The following is a 19,714-nucleotide window of genomic DNA, read 5'->3' on the forward strand; positions in this document are numbered from 1 at the left end:
AAAATGACAAACTATTTGGTATTGCAACGAAAGAATATCGTTGTATATTTTGCAAATTCTCTTTAACCCATTCATTTTTTATAGATGTTTTTTTCTATTTGCATGTGAGAAAAGTATCATTTCTATTTGTTTAGGTGCGTTTCCTAAGGCGGTCCACTTCTGTCAATCATCACAAGGTGTGGATTTCTCCCTTTAGGGTAGGCTTCTTTGACCATGTCTTATCCAAACTACCAATGATCCCCTTAATCAAGCAATAATTTATTCCTTAAACTTTTGATCTAATAATGACATGTTCTCGTAAGTTTTCTCCTCCATTTGTCACAACTCCATGGATAAGTGAAACCTTCCAACTAAAAATCAATGCTAATTTGAGAGAGCGTTGGAATCTACTCAAGCATGTCACAAAAAATATTAACGGAAGATCATGCATATAGAAGGGGTCAGTCTTCTTCTATGTTATTGCTTCCTATTCTACGACCTTACAATGTTTCCTTTACAACATGTGGTGTAATTGCTAGTGTATATTCTAATATATTTAATGAAAATTAAGGGGAACAAATTCTATTTGTTTAGAATAGAGATTTTATCACCTTTCTAGTTTATTTTTTTCCCCTGGAAAAATCAGTATATTTCATTGATTATCAGTAATTAACATGAGAGTCAGTTTATCATGATGTTCAGTACCATTCAGTTGCACTACCACGCAGGGTCTGCATATCTGTATACTATCAGTGAGTTTTCATCAAAAATTTACAAAAAAATATCAGTCTATGTCTGTATGCTGTCTATACAAATAATAAAAATAAAGTAACTATGATGCTGCCCGCTGATCCAGAGTTGGATACTCTGGATCTATATAAGGCCGATGGTAAAAAGACTGCACTTGTAGATCTTTTTTCTCTTTGATTTCCCATGTGCCGCTGTCCATCAACGCCGCCTCCTTGGAAAGCTTGTCGGCACTCCTGTTATGCCCCCTGTATATGTGAGAGATGGATATATGGTTAAATGCTGATTTAAGTTCAAGTGCATCTTGTAAGATAGTGCTGAGTGTGTGCATGTGACACAATGCATTGCCATTTATCCAACTGATGATGAGCTGTGAGTCCCCATAAATGTTGATATTTGTGCAGTGGTGTCTCAGGGCGAAATGGAGAAGGTGGCGTAGGGTGATGAGCTCTGCAAAGTTGTTTGTCCCTGCCCCAAGCCCAGCTTTGATACTATACTGATGATGTTCATTTATGTGGATAATAAACCCTCCACCACAGCTGTTTGAGTTTGCCGCACCATCAAAGAAAGCCCAGGGTATTGTGGAGTCTATGGTAGGAGGTGGTCCAGGCATACGGTGTCGCTGAGGAGGTGGATCGGGCAGTTCAGAAAACGCAGCTATGATGTGAGCTTCCAACAAGGGCCAATGAATGGGCTTGTTTTCGAAAATGCAGGAGTTGCGGGATTTCCATAAAGCCCAATTTATAATGATAGGCAGGTTTATCAGTTTCGTCCCACCATTTATCTTAGTCCATTCCGTCCAAGCATGAATCACATCCTGACCATTCCAATCGCCTGCAAATTGAATGTGCGCTTTAATGTTGCTCCAAACGGATCTGATCGCTCTACACTGTAAGAATAAATGGTCAATGGTTTCAGATTCAGCGTTACACATTACGCAACAGCTGGGGCCATGAAACCCCCGTTTCATGAGCTGGTCACCCGTGGGGACTTTGCGCCGCAATATGCACCATGAGAACAGTCTAGATCTAGGAGATGCGGATAATTTCCAAATGAGCTGCCACCAACCAGCGCAGTCGGGTGGTTTTTTGCCCTCAATAAGGTGTAGGTAACCTTCCTTGGGTGTATATACACCGTGATCTGCTATGTGCCACATGAGTTCATCCGAGCCCTCTGTGATATGAATATGTGCTTCCAATAATGCCTCTCTGTAGTTGTCCCACGTCTCATGCCATCTCAGAGGGATGTTCAATTGATTCGCGGTTTTCCATGCCTGCCGAAACATATCAGAATGTTCCGGATCCGCGATCTGGGCTAAGACCTTAATGTCGAGGGTCGAGAGATAGTCGATGAGTTCTTGTGGAAGCAAGTGACGACCACCACATCCGGACCAGGGGTCTAGTCCAATTCTGATTCTGTTTCCAGCCTTAATTCTCCATACCAAGTTATCTCTGATGAGGGGAAGAGAGTGGAGTAGAGCCTTCCAAACCGAGGATATGCCAGATTTATTCCAATTTGGTAGTCGAGCCCAATCTAGTTTGGAAATAGGCCAAATGTATTTATGATAAGAGATCGAGGCCCATAGACTATGAGAGGTTAGAAGTGCCCATCCCATTTTTGCAGCAAGAGCCATGGCAAAAGACGAGAGCTCCTTTAATCCCCAGCCGCCCCATTTTTTTGGAATAGCAATCTTGTGCCATCCAATCCAAGCAAATGTACGTTTATCTTGACTCCCAGCCCAAAGATATCTATTACAGAGTTGCTGCAGTTTTGCTAGAATGTTGCGGGGGATCCATGCCATGGCCATCCAGAATACAGGGGTAGCTTCGAGGACAGATTTAATGAGGATTAATCTTCCCGCCCTGGAGAGGTATCTGTGGCTCCAGCAAGACAGCCTCTTCTCAATCTTTGATACTAACCAGACCCAATCCGCAATCTTTTGACAGGTCGGCTTAAGCCAATATCCCAAGTATTTGAGCCCCCGATCCAATGGCTGAGTATTGAAAGGGAAAGCCATTCTAGCAATGTGAGATTCATTTACAGAAGTACCTGTCAGAGTGATAGTGGATTTTGCAGCGTTTACTTCCATACCCGTGGCCTTGGAAAAAAGAGATAAAATGCGTGCGAAAGCAGTAGAATCATGGATACTGCCATCCAGCAGTATGAGAACATCATCAACAAAGAGGAGATGGGTAAGGTAGCAGATATCAGTTATCTTCAGACCTCGGATGTCTCCTTCCCTTTTGGCCGAGATGAGAAGTCTGCTGAGAGCTTCAATGACCAAGAGGAAAAGTAAAGGAGAGAGAGGACATCCCTGACGAAGCCCCCGCTCAGAGTGGAAGAAATGGGATGCAGAACCATTAATCAGAATGCTAAAAGTAGGGGAAGTAATGCAAGCCATAATCCAATCGATGAAAGGGATGGGAAAACCAGTATGAATGAGGATCATTTTGATATACAGCCAGCTAACCCGATCAAAGGCTTTGGATAGATCAATCTTTAGCAGGATACATCGGAGGCGTTTGGTCCAAATGGAGTGAATAGCTTCTTGAGCAGATCCAATGGCTTCATGAATTTGCCGGTTTTCTAAGAATGCAAATTGTTGAGGAGATATATGCCGAGATAGAATGGGTTTGATCCTATTTGCAATAATCTTAGAGATGATCTTGTAGAGCACATTACAGAGGGATATGGGGCGAAATTCATCAAAAGAGGATGGGTGATCTGTTTTGGGAATAAGAGCAATGAAGGTGGAGTTGATGGCATGATATATACTTCCGGTAGAACGGCTTTCTTCAACCACCTTAAGAATGTCCTCGCCAAGAAGTTCGAAGAAAGCAGCATAGAATTCGATTGTCCATCCATCCGGGCCTGGGCTCTTCTCCTTTTTGAACCATTTAATCGTGCTTTCTAGTTCAGCCATAGTAACTGGTGCTGCTAGGTCATCAGCATCATCCTCCTCAATGAACCGAGGGAAGTGACCAGCTACATTGATAATTTCTGCTAGGTTTGTGCCTGCCGGAATTTTGTAAAGGTTCCTGAAATGAGATGTCCCCAGGTTCGAGAGTTTGTTGAATGTATCTGCTATGCCCCCCTCAGGCATAGGAAGATTCCAAATGGTGTTTGCCACCTTCCTCCCCTTCGCAAAATTGTGAAAAAATCTTGAATTTTCATCTCTCGCTTTCAGCCAGATGGCTCGACTCCGTAGCCTGAGAGATTCATCCCTCCCTTTTAGGATGATATTCCTTTGTTTCTCCAGGTCCACCAGCTTATTCTTGTCCTCCTGGGATATGAAACCTAAGTTTCTATCATCCAATAGATTTTCCAATTCCAATTCGATCTTAGATAGGCTTTCGTCCTCCCCTTTCTTTTTCTCCTTTGCCCAGTTTATCACAAGATGTTTTAATTCAGTAAGGTTTTTGACAAAACCCCTGGCAAAAGAAGATTCTCTGTCTATGGGGTGAGCATTCCAATATGATGTGATCAATCCATTGAAACTGGGATCAAGAAGCCACTGATGGTTAAATTTGAAAGGGGCTTTGGGCTTCTGATGGGACCCAAGGATTTCCAAAGCAATAGGATGATGATCTGAAATACCCCCAGTACAGACCCATTGTTTGAAAGATTGCAGCCGATGAATCAGGGGTCCTTTCATCAGAAAACGATCCAACCTTCTAGCAAGTGCTGCATTCCCTATTCTTCTGTTTCGCCATGTGGGCTGCTTCTTCTGTACAGGGACATCAATGAGGTCATGCTGTTCCAATAGTCCACTAATGTAGTCTGAGATGGGGTCTCTCTGAGCAGCCTCTCCCCATGATTCGGAGAATCCTATGGAAAAGTTCAAATCCCCTCCTATAATGATGCGATCCGATGCAAAGATGTTTCTACTAAGGAGGTCGCTCCAATAGGGTTCTCTGTGGTGACAGGGTCCGTAGATGTTAATAATTCTCAGAGAACATCCAAGGTCACGACAGAATATATCAGCACCAAGGAATCCCTGACCACCCCAAGAAGATTCCAATTTGATAGATATAGGATTGATGCCGAGGGCCAGGCCTCCAGACCTGCCCATAGCATCCAAAGCAATATAATTCCATTTTGTTCCAACCATGGATAGAGCCCGAACACAATCTTCTGAGGATCCAAGTGTTTCTTGTAAGAGGATGATGTCCGGGTTCTCGACTTCAAAAAGTCGTTTTACGGCCAGCCTTTTTGGGGTGCTAGCCAGTCCCCTACAATTGAAAGAGATAATTTTCATGGAGGACCAGATTTAGGGGGGTAATCGGCTCTAAGGACCCCAGTGATGGTGGCTTGACGCCCAGCGGCAACTTCTGCGCTAGCATTTTTGATGGCTTTTGAAAGGTTTGATTTACGACCACGAGATGATGAGAAACCAGGATCCAGAGAAACAATACCCAATCCCGCAGGTGCGGGAGGATCCGGTCGATGCGCACGGGGACGAAGGGAGTATGGATAAGAAGATAATGATCTTGAAGATGACGGCGAGGAGGGCGGAGAGGTGAAGGGAAGTGAGGGCGAACCAGAAGATATTGAAGGAGGCGGGATGGGGATATCACATTGTATCATAGTGCATGCAGAAGATGAGAAATGCGCATATGATAAATCAGATGTGATAGGGAGAGAGATAGGATGAGTACCCGAAATATTTGCGGCCGCTGCAGCTGCCCGAGCTCTGGTCAATGGAGGCGACGACGCAGGCCGATGATGCACGTGCTCAGATGCTGGCGGAATGGGAGTAGATTGATGAACAGACGATCGCGCTCCAATAGTACGCCCCGAGGTTCTTGGTGGAGTAGGAGCAGGTGCAGAGTCCCCTCCAGCAGATGGTCTTGACTGTTTCGGCCTCCCTTCCTGACCGATAATCAGAGGGCAGTCCTTATAAACATGCCCAATTTGGCGGCATTTGTTGCATCTGAAGGGTACCCCTTCGTAATCCAAGAGCTGTGCATTACTGAAACTTCCCCATCGCAAAGTCATCTTGCCCTCCAAACCCTCTCTGGTATCCAAATATACCAGTATCCTAGCCATGATCTTTTTATTTGAATTCATGTAAGATCGATCATGGTCTAAATAGGTCCCCAATGCATTCCCGATTTTGATAAAAGCTTCTTCCGACCAATATTGAATCGGAAGGCCCGGCAAGCGAACCCAAATAGGGCCCGCCCCTATCTGCTCACGCTCAGGGTCGAAAAGAGGGCTCCATCTTTTCAGAAGTACAGGAGCTGATTCAATATGCCAATATTGCGCCAGGACAGTATTGGTGTGTTCTTCTTCAGCAAAATGAATTGAAAACCATCCCCTCGGAAGTTCAATAACCTCTGGCATGACTGTGAACATTTCTCCCCAGATTTCATTTGCCCAAGCCTTTAATCTTTCCGCCGAGAAAGATCGCCCACGAACGTGCCCTACCAAGGTCGTGCGAGCCAATGCCATGGATTCTTCAAAATTTGTTGGATCACCGAGTTGAACCGAGATATCCTTAGCCGTTTCCCTGACACACTTCGTTTTCTTCGATCTCGGGGCAGTAGGATGATCTGCAAGGGGGTGTGAGCCAGAAACCCTGGGAGAGCGGTTTAAAGCTTGTGGGATGAGGGCCGGCGTGCTGAAGCTGCCCGATGATTTGATTGTCGACGAGACGGGAGGGTTTTGCCGCAGATCCGGGGCATCCGAAGAGGGGATAGAGGGATTCGATGCAGGGGATATCCCTACGGAGATGGCGGGGAGAGGATCATGAGGGATATGCTGTTCAGGAGAACCATTCTGGTGGGGAGAAAAATCAATAGTGAAGGCGGCAGACGAAAAGGATTGAAGCAGGGCAGCGGGATCCGGGGATGTAGGCGGAGCTTCAGGTAAGAACGGGGGGATGGATGAAAGTATGGGAACCCTTGAAACAGCAGAAAAGTCGGTGGAGCACCCGGTAACGGCATGAGAAGAATAACCAAATATGTCAAAACCTTCCAACGGGTCGGCGGAATAGTCGACCATCTCGGTCTCCTCGCTATACTCCATTCTAGCCAACTGTTGAAAATTCCGTCGCTGTCAGGTTCGAAACCGCTGAAAAGATAAAAACCTCACTGCGCTGTCCAAAAACCGGATGCCCTAGTTCCCTCGAGCCTGCAGCTGAGGGTTAACCGAAACCCTTACGGCTAGAGCGCGAGACCTCCATCCTGGATCCCATCATCACCTTTCTAGTTTATATGTAGCAACTATAATGTAATTAATCAATACCTGCGTTCTTTTAGAAAACATTGTTTTTAATCTTAATAAAAGATAATGATAAACACAAACCAAACCAAATGACATATATCAACCACCAGAAGAAAAGTAATTGTCTGAAACTAGTCTTGATATTATTGAATCTTATTGTATGTATCTATGTATATGAGAAAGAGACCAAAATTAACAAATGCTACAATAATTATTTATGGAACTATATACTTTTTATATTCTAATATATTTAATTAAAATTAAGAAGAACATATTCTATTTATATAGAATATAGATTTTATCACTTTGCTAGTTTATATATAGCAACTATAATGTAATTAAACAAACATTATTTTTAATTTTAACAAAATCCAACGCTTATATATAGATATATATATATATATATATATATATATATATATATATATATATATATATATATATATATATATATACATATATATATTTTAAAACCTATAAAAATGGAAAAAGTAATAATATATATCATAAATTTGGTAGTTTTAATTTTGAATTTTGGCCATAAAAACACACACACTTATACGCATGCACTTTCCGCAAGCTATCATTTTCTTTTCATCCATATATATACTTTTTTCCAATAAAGCATGCTTGTCGATTGAATGGTCTCAACCATTGACATGGACATTTTGTTGAGTGAATTTATATAAACGATTGAATGAGAATATACAAACGAACCATATGCTAGAAGACATGATACTGAAATAGTTAATAGGTTCTCCTAACGAGACTAGTGTCTTATTGGTCCCTTCCATCTGGCAATGGCCAGGGACTATAGTAATCAGAAACCACGATGTTAACATTAATTGACCTGTTTGTGACCTGCTTCTTAGTGTCGGTTGAGGAGTATACTGAAATTTTTTTTGTACATAATAATTTACTGTGTTATTTGGCCTCTTCCCAAGGCAGGAGGCAAAAACATAGGCTATATATAATTAGTTTTTTCCAATCAGTGTTAGAGCAGTGTAAAACATCCCGTTAATGCTAGCATTAATCCTAGGCATTTAATGCTTGGGATAATGCTTGGCATATTGTACTTTGGGATAATGCTTGGCACATTGTACTTTCAGACCTACAGGTTGCTGCATGAAGATGGGAAGACATGTGCCTGTTGCAATGTGTCTGCCGTGTCTACTCTGCATGTTGCTCTGGCACAAGTCCACCTGGTCATTCAAGCTCAAGCTTTCAAGCTGTCATTCACGTTGAAGCTGTCATTCAACCTGTGTTTTAGGCCAACTGTCATTCAAGCTGTGTTTCAGGCAGGCCTAATACAGAACCAGAAGAAGCTAAGCTAACGAACATTGGTAAAATCGATACATACCTGAGCAGAGCCATCCCTTCGCAGAGCCTTCTTTTTTGTTTCTCTGTGTTAGGGGGAAATCATTCTGTAACGCTGCAATTCTCTGAATCAGTGGTGGGCTGAGATTCATCCATATCTGTAGAATCACCTAGAGCGGAAGCGTGACTACAATAATCATGGATCCCATCTCCGCGTTGCTTACAAGGGAGTCTCGGGGGCTTATAGCGAGGCAATCGCCACGAAATCTTACCCTTCCTGTGAGCCCATACCTTGTGACCAGTTCTGGTGAAAGCTTACCCTTCCTGTGAGCCCATACCCTATGACCAGTTTTGGTGGCATTCGTTCCTGCCGTGGCCTTCCAGTTGGTAATCTCGGCCGAACCAGACCTGCTCAACTTCGAGATGCTCCTGGCTCTTTGGGGGCAGTGTGGAGGGGTTGAATTCGAATCGCAGGCCGAGAGTGTGCGTGAATCGTTCGAGCCGTCGCCCGGTCTTGCACAGTGCTTTGGCATCGGCTCCGGCGCCGGTGAGCCAGATGTGACTCGGCGGACCGCCCGGGCGCTTGGCCAGGGCTTGCATGAAGGGAGGCTACTGCACACCCTGCATTATATTGATGTCGACGACATGAATCGAAGGTGAGTCGGTGTCCAGTGCCTCGAGTATTGCCTAGTTCGCCATCAGATGCACAAAGCGGATGAAGGGCATCACTTGGTTCAAACAAAGATACGCCGACTCGAGCTCCCGTCAAGGGCGCCTCTGGTCCTGCTACTAACTGCGGCTAGGTAAAAAGTTCCTCGAGTCCTCATTTTTCCGGAATCTCACGACTCTTTCCTTCCAAATGAAAATTCAGCTCAAAGAACACACAACTGTGCTGAAAGGACACACAAATTTCCCCTCCTCAGGCTGTGTCGTCAGTGTCCAGTGCGTCGAGTATTGCCTGGTTCGCCATCAGATGCGTGAAGCGGATGAAGGGTGTCACCTGGTTCAAACAAAGATACGCCGACTCGAGCTCCCGTCAAGGGTGCCTCTGGTCCTGCTATTGACTGCAGCCAGGTAAAAATTGCCTCGAGTCCTCATTTTTCTGGAATTTCACAACTCTTTCCTTCCAAATGAAAATGCAGCTCAAAGAACACACAACTGTGCTCGAAGGACACACAAATTTCCCCTCCTCAGGTTGTGCATGCGTTCCCTTGAAGTTTGTCGATACAAAACCCCAAGGCCGAAGCTAAATTCCTCAGAATAAAATGCAAGTGCAGAGAAGAATAAATGCTGAAGCTCAGATGGCCATTTAACCATCCCTCCCATGCCAGCTTTAAAATTTCTTTCGCTATCTCTATGCATTTTTTCCGCCTCCAAGAATTCTTTGTGCCTAGAGGAAAGCGAATGAGCACATCCAGGTGTCAGGGCATCCAGCAGGCCGTCTGATTGGACAATCCAACAGCGGCCTTCAGTCGTGGTGCATACAAATAGAGATCGCAACCATCTGTTGCGGAATCTGATATGAAAACTGTATTGAATTGAACGCAGTGAATTTCTTTTACTATTTAACTTCAATGCTATGATGACTAATGATTTTTTAACTGTGCACTGTTGCCATCTGTTTCATTGTTAGCTTGTTTGCAAACTTCAACCGTCAGATAAATATTCAAAGAATGGTTCAGATCGATCCCCACACTGTTGCATGTTTGGTGCACACAAGACTATGCACTAAATTAATTCATTGCGACATTTAATTAAATTTTTTAATATATTGCCACAATTAATTAATTTGCTTATGCAAAATTAAGCAATCACTTTATTTAAACATCAACTATTTTTTCAAAACATTATTATGGATAGTTGGGTGTTGGTAATGTGAGCAGTCTATGCTTATGACCTGTGCGTTTGAAAGCTTTTTTCCAGCTTTGAAGTTACCGTGTCTTTTAAAACCCACCTCCTTTCTTTTACACAGGAACATAATGAAACAGGAAGCGGACGGCTGCATATGTGCAGGTCCTTGCATTCCATGACTTCCCATTATAATTAACCAGAACCCTAAGCTCTGGTTAGATCGGGTTTTGATTTAATTTACCGAGTTGTCTTGATTTTTTGGTTTGCTAGTTTGGTTTGCTAGCCTTCACATCATTTTCTATCGCCTTGTTTTCGTTCTTCTATTCTTGATGACCTGTGCATTTGAAAGTTTTTTTCAGCTTGGAGTTACTCTGTCTTTTTAATGCAACTTTTAAAACCCACCTCATATATTTTACATAGGAACATAATGAAACAGGAAGCGGAAGGCTGCATATGTGCAGGTCCTTGCATCCCATGAATTGTCGTTGTAACTAACCAGAACCCTTGCCATTTAATTTGCTTATGATTTAATTACATTTGATTGAACAGTACTGGACACAAACAGATTAATACACAAACATATTTTTTTGTTTTTTAATACACAAACAGATTCGTCCTCCTTTTGGTCCACTGCGCAAGATGGATTAATTAATGGGATGAACGACTGATTATTTTCCATATTATTAGCACCATCTTCAGCCTCCACCTCCGCATTGAGGTAGGTAGTGCATATTCTCACATTTGCTCCTCTTCTTTCAACAAGAACTATGACATAAAAGCATTTTGTCGTTTTTGTAAAAGCGTGGACACAAAAGAATGAGATTTACAACCAAGATTGTGATGATCGGCATGTCATCCAAACTCAAGAACTCAATGGGACTCAAAGATCCCAACAAAAGACTCTGTGAAAGATAATCATGTCTTTTATTGCTTTTTAGTGCTGGGCAGCAGCTGAATCTCTAAAATACAACACTGATCTGGAAAAATCTCTTGAACTTGCCAATGTACATCTGAATTTTGAGTGCAAGAGGGTGGAGGTTGATTCAGTGTACTTAAAATTAAGAGAACAGTGCTTGAATTTAAGCAAAGATATTCCACACAGTACAGAACAGTCTGGTAGTGGAATTAAAATAATGCCTGGATACTCAGCCAGCCAACGGCATGATGATGAGATGTTTTTACAAGATGATAAGGTTTCTACATCAAGAAGTAATGACAATATCAAAAGTTCAATGCAAACCACATCAATCCAGGAACCAATCAGCACGCATAATTCATCTCGATTAGATGATGACCAACAAGTGAGATTGGATACTACTCGGAACACAGAAAGGCGAGAGATGGACAGTCAATATCAAGCTGGATTGGTTATGACTGAACAAGAAAATTCAGAGGCAATTGGAACTGGCAATACACAGGATGTGGAAAAGAATCTGAACCCTCACCCTAAACAATATCTTGTAGATCAGGCTACAAACCAGGCCAATGTAATTCTTCTTGATGAAGTTGGTGTTTCTAATTCACCATCCGGTCCTGGAGTTGACATACTGTCTGAATGTCTGAACCCCAGCCTTGGGCAGACCTACCATGTCTACCCGGGTGCCTATCCCTTGGTTCATCCTCCACCCTCTGCTCAATTTTCATTCAATTCAAATGTGGCATAGGTCAAACTAGTCGAGCTATGGGGAGCTGTTAGAACCTTGAGCCTAGAAGGGGCAATGTAAAGGATTAGAGTTCCAATATTTCCCCTAGCTATGAACCATCTTGATCATTCAACTGGAAGTCTCGGATGATATCAAGGTTCAGGTTATCCTATCCCGCTTCATGTCTTGCATGGGCGCCTTAGGCGTGATTCAAGTTTTCCCAAGGAGATATTCCAAGCTGTATCCTGAGATAGTCTTTCAGTCAGATCAAGTAAGGCCCTCACCTGATTCTCAACAGCTGCATCCCAACCAAAGACATATCACCCCTTTCAGTAGGAACAGGGGAGCAGTACAACCAGGATTGTGATGATCGGAATGTCATCCAAACTCAAGAACTCAATGGGACTCAAAAATCCCAACAAGAATGTTTAGATAATACATCAGTTTGTAGTCCATCCTCTGTGCTTATGATGCCAATTGAATCATCTCAGCCTCCCATTTTGACAAGGGAGGGTAGCTCATCAAGGACTGAAGAGCAATTAGTTAAAGTGCCACCCAGCTTTTCCTTCTTTTCTTCCTATCCAACAATTCGACTTACAGCAAACATATTCGCTAAAACATTCACCTGCAGTCAATTTCAATTTTACATGGATCTATTGAAAACATGTAGGTTAGTTTTCAGGTATCTATCTCAAACACAACTACGCCACTCAATGCAGGGACTTGCTGCCTTGCAGCTTCCTTGTTTCAACTATCGATCTGTTGTGCTAGGAATTTTAAACTTAAATTACAATATCAAGATTCTTCTATACTTTAATTCCCATCATAAGAACTTATTTGTACACTGAAAACCCATAATGAGAAATTTAGCATATTCTGCTATGAGGACTTTTCCACTTTTGTAATTCTAGAAGCCATCTTTCGGTAATCCTCTAGATTATAATAGCATAATCCAGGTGGCTCTAGTGAAGTAATTAACAAAAAATATGCAATATCTCTTACCTCTTGGACTTTACTTCCTTGTAGGACAACATACATCTGTATGCACTAGCTCCAATGGTATGCTTGTAGTGAACTCCTTAGATTTGAAATGCATTCTTGTTCATTTCCAAAATTGGCATGACTTGCATTTTGTGCTATCTGGTTTTACCAACCTTGGTAATCCTCTATGTTGATGGTGCTAGACCCGCCAACATTCAGGGGATCTCCCCATTATGAAGTCCCAACTAGACCTCACACTGTTTGGAGTAGGAGTCCTAGTAGTGGGTGGTAGTGTAATGCCTTGATCGTGGAAACACGCAGAGGAAAGTATGATAACTTCATGTGAGAGCAAGTGTGTGACCCAGCGAAGAGTCAAGTGTGATGCATGGAGGTTCCAACACATGAAGGGAAAAGGAAGTGCACCCCTTGGAAGCCTGTAATAGTGCGCAGCTTGAAAGGAACACACAAGCGAAATGGCATCACAAGCTAAGATGCAAAATAGTCCACAAATTAAAGTGATGAGTTAATCCAACAACACGCATTCAACAAGATTCATACAAATGCATACAAAATAGTTCATAAGCATATGCATAAGTTAAATAACATACATTGCCAATATACCAAGAATAGTCTTACTATATTAACAACATATGCATGAAAGCGTGTTGGCTAAGATTTTATTGTTATAAGTGAAAGTTCCATCCATACATACACCATTGAGGACCACTAGCCCCAATAGTAGAACATTACAGTCAAGAACACCTGCTCCTCCACAGAAGTATACTCGCTCTACACTATGGATAAGTCAAGGCTCTTCACAATACTTCCAAGCCTTTTCTAAACCTAAGCCTAGCCAAAATATTGGCTCCCAAAAACTTGTTATATGAGTTATGGGGTTCTATTTATAACAAGAGGGGGGTGACTCTTCAACTCCTCCTTTGTGACCTTTCAACTACCCTCATGACTCTTCAACTTCCTCACTAAATGACACATTACATTACATGGTGAATTTTCATATTCCAATATTGACACTTGGAATTTCACTTACAACATAATTACAAATAATATTACATTTTCCACATGTACTCATATAAAGACAAAATATGGTAGAGACAACTTAACAAGACAAAACACTATGATTCCGAAGTTCAGGGAAAGTCCAGCTTGAAAACCTCCACTTGCTATTTGCCGGTCACATATTCGTGCCAAGCTTAGTACTGTGTGATAGTGTCCCTAAATTTCTTGACGGTGTCTTTCTGGAAGAGGAATCTAGCCTCCATGGCATCAAGGTACACTGTCTTGGAACCTGTATCCAAATCGTTCTGAAGTATGAGAAGCATTGTCTTAACCTTGACATGGCCACAGATGAACTTCTGCATGTTGTTTGTGTTCAACTCTAAGTCTTCCTTGGTTGCTTCTTGACTCAACTATGCCAAGTACTCATTGATCTCCAGCCATACCTGGTTCTTGGGGTTAACATCAGTGAGGGAACCGATTGATGGGATCTGGTGTTTTCTCACCAGGACATATAAACTACTGTACAACCACACATATGAGGCCTGTGTGTTGTCAATAAATGAGGCGAGCTACTCATTTTTCTGAATCAACATTCAGACCTTTGCTTTCTCTAGCTCTGCATGTGGCTTCATCTTCTTCACTAAGGAAAGTGGGGCGCCTTTTTACTGCATTTTCCACTCTTGTAATGGGCGATGATGACATGTATTTTTTTGAGAGTTTTAACAAACTCTTTGCTCTGTTGTTGTAGGCCATGCAAATGAACAACTACCTTATGCATAGTGAAAAATATGTCATAAAGCTTCCGCATGGTTTCCCCAAGTGATGATACATCATAAAGTATCGTTGTCCTCATCTCCCCCCATGTGGAAACTACATTCTATGTTGTTCTGCCTCTTGCCTAGCAGCCTACAAGTTCTTTGTCAATTGTTCATTCTTGGCCATCAAATATTGAACATTTGAGCTTTTTTCTCCTGCATAGTCTAGCCTGGCTTCGACAATGGCTGTTGGATTCTTCCTGATGTCTGAAATGATCACCCTTTCCTTGATGAATGTAGGTGATGCGTGATAATTCGGAAAGTGCTTCCTTCATGCCTCCACAATCACTTTCCGGAACTCATCGAATGATAGATTGTACATATCCATGACCAGATCATCATCAAGGAGAAAATTATCACCTTTCTCGCTTAGGACTGACTCTGCTGTTGGAGGCGGTGGACATTGAGGGATGGCCTGTGGTGCTCTCAGCATCAGGTCAACATCTTCATTTTGTGGCTCCTATTCTAACTCCATGTTTGTCACTTCAATCAATTTCTCAATCTACTGAGAAAGCTCTCGATCCTGCATATCCTCATCTTCCCCCTCTACTGCTAGTTGTTCCAACTCTTCAAGCTATATGGGTGATGTTTCCTTCGTCGTCACGCCTTTCCTTTTTTCTTCTTCCTACTTCTGCTTCTCTTCTCATTCTCTCCTCCTTAACTCTTGTTGTTCCATCAACTTCTTCTCCGTCTCCTTTAGCTTCAGTTATGCTTCCTAAAACCTCTTCTTTTCTCTCTTCCTTCGTTCTGCTCTCTTGATACGTTTCTCCCTATTTTCTTCCACTGCCAAAGCTTCCTTTGCGAGGATAAGGTCTCCCTTCATTTTGCAACTTTTCTCTCCCTCTTGATTGTCAACAATCTTCCTCCTTCCCATGTACTACAATAGATTATTTCCTTCTGCTACTATTTTTGTTGCTTCTGGAGCTGTTGTTGTCTATTGAGATACCTTCCAAGTTCTTGATATACATACCGACTCATTGAGTCTGGAGGCATTTTAGAAGTACCTCCAAGGGTCCTCCTCTAGCCAATGAAATATCTCGTTGATCCACTGAAAGTAAACTCTCATATAGTGGTCTTTGAAAATAACGTGGGGATCATATAGATTAAATTCCTTGGTGCCAAATTCTAATTTCGATATGTCCTTAGGCTCACCATCTTGATCTTTCAAGCAATTAATCTCATCTAATATGATCCGCAATGGAAGAGCGGGCCATGGCACTTTCTTCTTCCTATGCAGTCCTACTGACAAACCTGTAGTGAGGTGGCATGAAACTTCTTGCATGATAAATTTGTCAGTGGCATACCTTGGTAAGACATGTAAAGGCTTCTCTCTGCCAAACACTTTCATGAAGGTGCCACCTGGTGAGGCATACCAATCTACGATGTCTATTATCACCTCCATTGCTTCTCAGGACATGAAAGGTGGATCTTGCTCAAATATAAGCTTGTATAACGTGATGATAAAGTGGCCAGTTAGCCTTGCCATCACTCCTTGATAACTGCAGTTGAAAAGCAACTTGTAATAGATGTTCGCGATAGTCCCTTGTGGTGTCCATGTCTAGTTCATGCTAGGGAATTGTTGTTGTGCACAGATCGCATCCAGTAAGTATGCAAACATATAAAACCTTTATTTCTCATTCTTGGGTGGATTCCTAGCCTTATCTACATAGAACTTCATTGGTTGAGCCAACAGATTCCACTAGTTGAATGGCCTCCAATCACTCACTAATTGGTCCAGTAAGACTACCCACCATTCAGGGAAGGTTTTTGTGCTCTCTTGACCATATATTCAACAGGAAAAGATGATAAAGAACTCGTAAGCCTTCCGAAGGGACTTTGTCTTGTAAACATGGGTGGGTGTCTGTCTAAACTTCGATGGCTCTTTCACCTAGCACTTGAAAATGTCTCTTGTGTTCACATAGCCATGGGTGGTATAGATGAGTGAGTCCATGCACTTCACTAACTTGGGCGAGTGATACATTTGATGAAAGTCTTCTTCCTTGAAGGTGGCAAGCTTCTTCCTGCTGACACTACTCAATGTCATAACCTATTCATATGTATGTGAGACAATCCTACTGATGATGTCCACACACGAGAAGGCAGGGTACCTACATGAAACCTTGTATAACCCTAATTGTTGGATACTAAAATAGACCTACCGGTCCTCCAAATCTGCCTCAAAGTATTTTTGCGAAAGTGTCTTTGATATGTTGCCATGTCAGTGTTGTTCCCTTCTCAATAAACAATTGAGTATTTGTATATACTGGTAAATCAACTAATATATTCTCAACTACTTCCTTAGTACTAGTCTCAGAAGTTTCTTTTGATGAAACTCTCTTGGATGCCATGTTAACTGTGCCTATTGGAGAGATTCTCAACAACTATTGTACCTGTGGGACAGAGAGGACAGTCATGGAAAGAAAATGTCAATTTAAAAGTGAAACAACTTCAAGGAAAGTTAGTATAAATTTGGTCACTTGATGTGAAGGATTTGCGCAATTTTTCTTGACAAGGGAGACTAAATGACCATGGGAACTACGTAATGCACAGTCCCAACAGCCAAGGTGAAAAACTAATGACTGGAACTGCGCAATGCGCAGTTAAGCCTGGGCCAAGGCCTGGGAGAGACTGTGCATTGTGTAGTCTCAGTGGCCAATCTTGGAGTTTGGATCATGTAACCACATAGTGTGCATTTGGATCCAACTCAGGCTATGTTATGCACAATTCCAGAGGCCAAGCTAATGGCTTGAGCCTCCAAATTGTGCAGTGCAAGCCGTGCAAAGTGAGATTCAGGCAAGGGAACTAAGATTTGCTCGAGGGGAGTGTGAAAAAAAATAAGATCTGAGAGATAGTGTGAAGATGAGTGTAGATCCGACTAAGTGTAGATGCATGCATTTGAATCAAGTGAAATAATTGATTAAACGAAAGGAAAACGAAGAATGTGAGGAGAGTCACCGCAACAACGACTGTTGGTGCAAAAACAGGAAAAATAATGCGACACTTGGGAAAGGAAATCTATAACTTGAAACAACACTTCTACAAGTTAAAACACCAACAACCATGTAGAGAAACAAGTGAAACAACATTCACAAAAGACAAAAAAAAAAAAGTGACAGAAAAAGTGGTAAAAGATGACAAATGCAACACTCACCCAGAAAAGCAGCAATGATCACATCGAACGCTCCTCAATGTCCTTAGGAATTCTAGAGCACCAAGATCTAATGTGAAAATGAGCTTTATAAGCATCGATTAAATAGATTTTGACAAATTAGGGTTTATGACACGCATGCCTAAAATCAAGGAAAAAGCAACACTTGTCAAAAGTTTCTAAAAAAAGTGCAAGTGCTTCCTTCGAGATACTAAAAATAGTTCCCTATTTTTTAGGTATGCTTTTTTCTTTTTTTCTTTTTTTGGGGAGATTTGCCATGCACACTACAGGGAAAGACAACACATTTTTGGGAACTAGAAACTTTCTGGCTCAGTGCACTGTGTAGTTTCTGAGCTTAGTGGTGTTTTCGCAATTTTTGGGTGCAATGTTGGTATGCCCCCCTCATGACTACAAATATTTTGAGTTCAAGTCTCACTGGTAGTCAGGACTACGCAATTCCCAAGAGAAAGTCTAGTTGCCCTCACAAAACTGCTGAGGGACCAAGTCAAGAGATCAAATTGTGAGTTAGAAAATCTACTAAGTAAGAACACACAAGCAAAACTAAAAGATAAGTCTCAGTCGGAGCATGAATACCTGGGACAGTGCGAGATGAGTTGTTGAGGTTAAGAAGGAAGGCTCCAAAATCGAAGCATAGGAAAAATCTTGGAGGGTGCTTGTAACTGCTACAACACTTTAACAATTCAAATTTTTCTAATTTTGATTAGATTATCAAAATTAACACGACCCAATATTCTATGTCATAGCCAAAATTATTCTATTTTTCTCATGCAACTACTGTGTCTAGTGTCATAAAAAATATACATGTTGTTGTCACTTCTAATGGCCTTTGCTAACAACTTTCATGATTTAGCATTTCTCATCTCATACTCTTTAGATTTGAAAGTCATCTCATGCCTATTATCACTAATATGACTCACATTGAGGAGATTGTGCTTCAATCCATCAACATAAAGCACATTTTGAGCTTTTGTCTTCTTGTCCAATCTAACTATTCCTTTACCCCTGATGGGAACTATTGCATCATTTCCAAAACTGACATTGCATTTTCCATATGCTTCTAGCTGCAAGAATTTTCTCTTATCACCAGTCATGTGCTTGGAGAAACCACTATCAATCAACCATTTCTCATGCTGATCATGAGCTATCAAAGCAAGCTCATAATTTTCAACCTTTTTCTTCCATCTTTTCTCAACTTTATGTTGATTAGATTTCTCTTGAGTGTGTTGCATGAAGGGGTTTGGAAAGCTAGATATGCACTCACTAGATTTGTGACAAAAATGATTTCATATGAAACACTTGATCTCATTCATTAGTGGAGAAAAATAATTATTTCCATTAGCAAGAAAAATATTTTTCCCTTGACCAATTCTTGATCTATCAACATTTCGTCTAGGAAACATCTTCAACCTACAATTTATGGATTTGGGTCCAAAATTATTACATGCAAAACAATAACCATAAAATAGTGTTGGATACTTGAATTTTTGTTTCCTTGATGGAGGAGTCAAATTTGAGGAGCTTGTTTGATTCACGTGTTCATTTTTTGTCGATTTGATTTTAGCTTCATTCTTTTGCACATTCTTGCTAATTGAAACAATATTTTCTTGATATTATTTTCCTTTTAAAGCATTTGCATAACTAGTAATTTGTTGATCTTTGACATTTTGTAGAGAAGGCTTGAATCCAAAACCAGTTTTGTCCTCCTGTGACCTTTGCATGTTAAGAAAATTTTGCAAGGTTTCAGATCCCTTGACAAATTTCTGATTTAGACATGCTTTAGTTTCTTCTTTTGATAGATTGACCCTTAATGCAACAATTTCTTCCTCAAGTTTGTGACAATTTTCTTTCCATTCTTATCGGTGATTGGTGAGAACATTTTCTCTTATTTTTTCTTCTTCCAATTCTCTGTTTAAGAATATGACGTCTTCTTCATGAGTGCATACAATAGCAGCTCCTCCAATATTCTA

The sequence above is a fragment of the Pinus tabuliformis genome, chromosome 4_1 (genome assembly GCF_031772625.1).
Source record: "Pinus tabuliformis cultivar Carrire ecotype Pingquan chromosome 4_1, CPIR1, whole genome shotgun sequence".
NCBI lineage: Eukaryota > Viridiplantae > Streptophyta > Pinopsida > Pinales > Pinaceae > Pinus > Pinus tabuliformis.